General features: G+C 38.1%; 1 pseudogene; it reads right to left on the reverse strand.

The window, feature by feature from the left end:
- Positions 1 to 333: 333 nt before the first annotated feature.
- On the reverse strand, positions 334 to 1,279 carry LOC104957461 (ATP-dependent DNA helicase PIF1 pseudogene; annotated as a pseudogene).
- Between the last annotated feature and the right edge of the window lie 4,487 nt (positions 1,280 to 5,766).

The following is a 5,766-nucleotide window of genomic DNA, read 5'->3' on the forward strand; positions in this document are numbered from 1 at the left end:
TTTATTCCACAGGCCATAAGACTGCTGAACTCTGTAAAGAAAATTCATCCATGTGCATCTTTCAATTATTTATCTAATATATCATTCCATTTACTTGTAGACTCTTCTTGCACTATTTCTATTTTATTTGTATAAGTTGCATTATTGCATCTGTTTTTGTTGTTCTATGTCCTATATGTTGCACGGTTGGAGGAGCCTGTGACCTACGTTTTTCATAGCCATATCTAAACTGTAGCTAATGTGCTAATGACAATAAAGCCTTGGAACTTGAAGTAGGTGTGGGTAAAATAAGAAAATGTACAATAAATTAAAGGTGGTTGTTAATCCACTTACTGGGCTGAAGTTAGTGTCACTCCTCGATCTTTTGACTTGCTTCCCTGACCCTGCCACAGCGGTGCTATTGGTGCGGTCTGCCAGTCCTTTGGGAGGCTCTTTGCTCCTCAGATCTTTCACCTTCTGGATGTCCTTCTGCTGCAGGGGGCTGATGGCCTCGAAGCTGCGGGGCAGGCCGGCTTTGAGCTTCTCTCGGTCGGTCAGAGGCTTGCTTCTCAACAGGGCCTGGTGTTTGATGCTCAGCGTTTTGAGGAAGAGGTTCAGCCGGTCAGGGGGGCAGTTGGAGAAGAGCAGCTGTGTGTTCTCGGGGACCATTTTAACCGTGCACTTCCCATCTCTGGCGAATTTTGTAAAAAGTTTGAAGTCTTTCAGAGGGTAATTTTGAAATAATTTTCCGTCGTGGACCCGAATGATTATTTCCTGGAACTCATTCCTGCCCAGAAGAATAGAGGCTTTGCGGATGACCTGCCTCCGGGTGGTCTCTCCGGAGGAGTTCAGCTGCTCCACCGTCAAACAGCACTGCAGCTGGGCACCGTCCTCCCCGGATAACATGGCAGCGACTTTCTGCTAAATAAAAGAGTTTCTGAGTATTAATGAACAGCACTTTGCTCCGGTAGTTTAATATAAATGAATTGAATGACGCATGAAACCGTAAATAAACTAGTTTTAAACGTCCTTGACTAGTAAGTAAAAGCACCGCAGCTGAGTTCAATTCAATCAACACAAGCAATCAACTACATCGTAATCTCGCTAGATTAGAAAGTAACAATTTGACTGTGTTAAAGAAATATACTTGAAATGTATTTACGGGGAAATATTTTCTTTCACCTTTGTTTTTGAACAGATTCAGTCGTAATCTTTGTCCAAATTCCTTTCTCCGTGCAGCAATTCCAAACTGTGTGTGGACGTGAGCAACAGAACACAAATTTTCAAATTTTCGGTGCGTGAATTCAGCCAATAGCTGAGTCGCGCTGCAGGCCAATGAGGGGGAGGGGGTTTAAAAAAGCTTCCAATGAAAGATCGAGGAGGGACGGTCTTGTTGCTGCATCGACCAATCACTGTTTTCTAGACTTGCTACGTCACAGTCGTGTGAACACATGGACATCTGGAAAAAGACAACCACTTCACAATAAGGGCGGTATTTTCAAAATAGACAAAACATAAACCCATTGTTTTACAACTATTACCCGAACTAATGAGATAATAGCTTTATATATATATACAGTCTATGGATGATAGTGAATAATGAGTTTATTTGTTTATTTTGAATTGGATTTCGTGTTCTTTCATTTTAGCTTTTAAAATGAAAGAAAGGGACCCCAAACCAATGCAGCATTGTATAACTACAAAAGACGAATAGAACACACGTATTTTATTTTGAGTTTAGTGTTTCTTGTAGTAAATAAAAGGAAAGGAAATCAGTGCAAAAACAGCAAAAAGAGAAGGAAAGAGTTTGAAAGACACAGAGATGTACTCTCTGGAGACTACAGCCAAACTCTGGATTAAAGCATTTCTAGTTATGTTCCTATTCCAAAATTATTTGTGTTACCTATGTTTGATACTATTCCAATCTCAGCCCCACATTATAGATATGATATCTTCAGTGTATATCTGTGAATGTCATAGATTTAATTTGATAATTCTTTCATATAAATGTAATATAAACTATAAAAAATACTTTCCCATTAAATGTGCAAGGTATTACACACTACAAAGCAACCCACCATTGATAATTTGTTCACATATCTGTACATTCTGTGTGAATCTTTTCAGAACCTGATGAGAGTTGATAACGCACAGTCGAGCTGCTTTCATTAGACAAGGTTGACTAAACCCAATCAACTTTAAAGTGAGTAACGCCCTGATTTTTAATCTGGGGGGCGGTCAATGAACCGTGAGGAGCAGGGTGAGGGCGTTTGATCGGAGTGCGTCTAACCCCACACTCATTATCACTCTCTGGAAACCAAAAGGTGATGATGAGGGGAAAGGTAATGGGGCAAGTTGATTTAAAAAGCAAAAATGATTATTCCTATTCTCAAACTTTCATACGTTTTAGAATATAGTCACTGCGTTTGATATTTTTAAGGGTTTTGGTGTTTGACCTTTGGACAAGTATTGCAATGAAAGCTGGAGGAAATCACAAACCAAAATAATGTTGGATTGGCTCATGACATGTCCATCCATGATCTTTGTGATGACAAAATGTTGATTAGTGTTTTTCAGACCTTCAAGCTATAAACTTTCCTTTGGATTAAAATGAGTTCAAGCATTACGTCTTCTTGACCATGATCAGGATTCCTATTATTAAAAGCAACACACTCTTCATGAGGCCGTACTTGTCAACAGTTAAATTGGTTAACATTTTAGTTGTAATCCGAGCTGGTTTGTTCGGATACGGGCCGCGGATCATAAAATGTGGGTTTAAATTTGACAGAACATTTATAGTAAACATACGCCTCTGATGTTACTGCAGATACTGCGACCCGTGCGGTATGTATGAGCACAACACATCACATGGCTTTATTGAAACCACAACAACTTTTAATACTCTGTGTTCCAGATAAACACAAGATGGACAGCAGCAACATTGATTTCCCAGAATAATGTGAAAATGGAAAGATCCATAATGCATTACAGGAAGGGTTAATTGAAAGCATTAAATACTAAGAAGACCATGTTCAGAGCCACGGGAGCCTCTTAGCAGTAATATGCATTAGGAAACATTTTGTATTTCTTTAGTTAGTCATATTACTCAGGAGTACGATTTTCACCTGACCTTTAACAATCTCATAATTAGGTGGAAAAAGAGTGAATGTTGGCGCCCTGAGAGAAATGCTTTGAAATGAAAATAACAATGACTGAACAGATATACATGTGTACCCTACTGCTGAGTGTTGTGAGTGTGGTTGTTGTGCTCATTCAGTAAAGGCACCAAAACTACCCCATTAGGTTTCAGGAAAAGGATCATTGTTAAGGTTAATATAAGTGCGCCTACTTTGGTTATGTGACATAACATCAATTACCGGCTAAAGAGCTGTCTCCTGCTGACTCTGCTGGTCCATATGGCATACGTTTATGAAGCTAATGAAGGATTCATTCGGGTCCTAAAACAAAGAGCATAGGTGATGAAATGGTATCATATGAGAGCAAAATCTTTATAAATCATTATTTCATTTTTTCCCCTTCTTTGCTTACATCTTTCATTCCCTTATTACTTCTCACGATGCCTTTGCCAGAAGCGCTACAGACCGAAACACACTTGTACCCTTTCAAAGCAAAGGGCACATCTTCCTAAGCATCCACACACACACACACACACACACACACACACACACACACACACACACACACACACACACACACACACACACACACACGCACACACACGCACACGCACACACACACACACACACACACACACACACACACACACACACACACACACAGACACACACCCTGACTAATGTCCGCAGAGCTGCTTCACAGTCCAGTAGCTAATTATATTGTGCTCTTCAATGTACCTTAAATTGAGAAATAGCAGCAGCAAACCAAGTAATGTATTCTCTGTCGGGCTGATACACTTTTAATTATTTATGAAGAGGGATTGGCTGGGGAATAACGAGTTGTAAACCAACTGTTATAGTATTGGTGTTCCAATAGAGGGCAAATAGATAAAAGACATTCTTAATTAAATCAAATGAGTAAGTCCATCCTCTCATGACTCACTCCATGTGTAAGTGATCCAATCTTATCTCTGGTTTCAGAACAAGAAATACTTCCTCCTTATTCAAGCTTTGTAAAGATAATTGAATCTCTTGGTTTGAGTGAGAAGAAGTGGATTATTGGGGGTATCTAAGGAATACACTATAAATAAACAGACCACATTAGAATACTAATAGACCACTCTACTGAAACAACAGAAGCAAAGGGTACTGTATATACATTACAAAGTACGTGTTGTTTTTATTTGAACATTTAAATCCAGTGAGTTAGTCGAGTACAGTAGGTACACATTGTTTAGGGTTATTGATATAGATCAACTAAAGGAACGACTGTATGTTTCTCTGCTAGCTCTATTGAGCTGTTACAGAGGGACTTTGCTGTTGGCAGGAATGATTTCCTGAATTGGTCTGCATGACAAGGTCCTGTCTGTCTATCCAGCAGCTGGTGGTCAGGATTATCAATAATAGATAACCATTTTGTTTAGGGTCCTCCACTCCCCCACAAGATTCAAAGATTCAAGATTCAAAGGTTTTATTGTCATATGCAAATAAGCTATAGTGTAGAAATGGCAATGAAAATCTTATGACCCGAGCTCCTCCAACGATGCAACATATATAGTGCATGAAGTCTATATACAGTACATGTAAATAGAATATGATGTATACAAGAACATAATGTGAAGTTAAATATTGTACATAAAGACAAAATTAAATACAGTTTATTGCGGTGATAACTATTTAGATAAATAAGTAAAATGCAAGATGACGAACAGATGAATGTTTATCGAGTTCAGGTTTTTAGCAGTCTTATGGCCTGTGGTGCAAAAATAGTGCCTGGTTTGCAGCCAATGACGTAGCCAGCCTTATTGAGTCTTCTCCGATGCTGCTCCCCCATAGCAAAGAACAGAGCACCAGCCAAAATATATTTCATTAAGTCTATTGAGTAGCAACACTTTCTCCTGCATGATACTATATATATATATAAAAATTATGTTTATCTGTGGGGATTACAATTTTGACCTGTTGAATCCAAATAAGCATAAAATGACAGAACACTTCATCAATACATTGTACAGTATGGGTTTGTATCATAAAATTACCAGACCTAGTAGAATCACTTCTCATTCTGCTATTAATAGACAACATATTCACAAACATTATGGAAAACAATACAGTAGGCGGACTATTATATAGTGACATAAGTGATAATTTACCTGTTTTTATTGTCTATCACTGCAGTTCTAAGAAACCTAAAGTTGCCAGCCATTTCAAATACAAAAGATTAAGAACTGAAGATAACATAATTGCATTTAAGAATGACTTACTAAATCTGAATTGGAGGGTAGTATATGAGAGAGACGATATTGACAAGGCCTATGATGAATTTCTAAACATTTTTAAATCACTTTATGACAAAAACTGTCCTGTGAAACAATGCAGAGAGAGACACAAACAAACTCACAGTGCATGGATCACTAAAGGCCTAAAAAATGCCTGCAAAAAGAAAAATACACTATATAGACAAATACTAATGTTATTAATAATAAAGAAGATGTGGTTAATGTTTTAATGAATTCTTTGTAAATGTGGGGCCAGATCTGACAGAAAAAATTAAAACCGTAGAAACAACTAAAGGAGAAGATACGGACCTCTGGAATGAAAACAATAGCTCTTTCTTCCTCACACCAGTCGAAGAAAAAGAAATCATAGA

Source organism: Notothenia coriiceps, unplaced genomic scaffold (assembly GCF_000735185.1).
Source record: "Notothenia coriiceps isolate Sejong01 unplaced genomic scaffold, NC01 NC01_scaffold00027114, whole genome shotgun sequence".
NCBI lineage: Eukaryota > Metazoa > Chordata > Actinopteri > Perciformes > Nototheniidae > Notothenia > Notothenia coriiceps.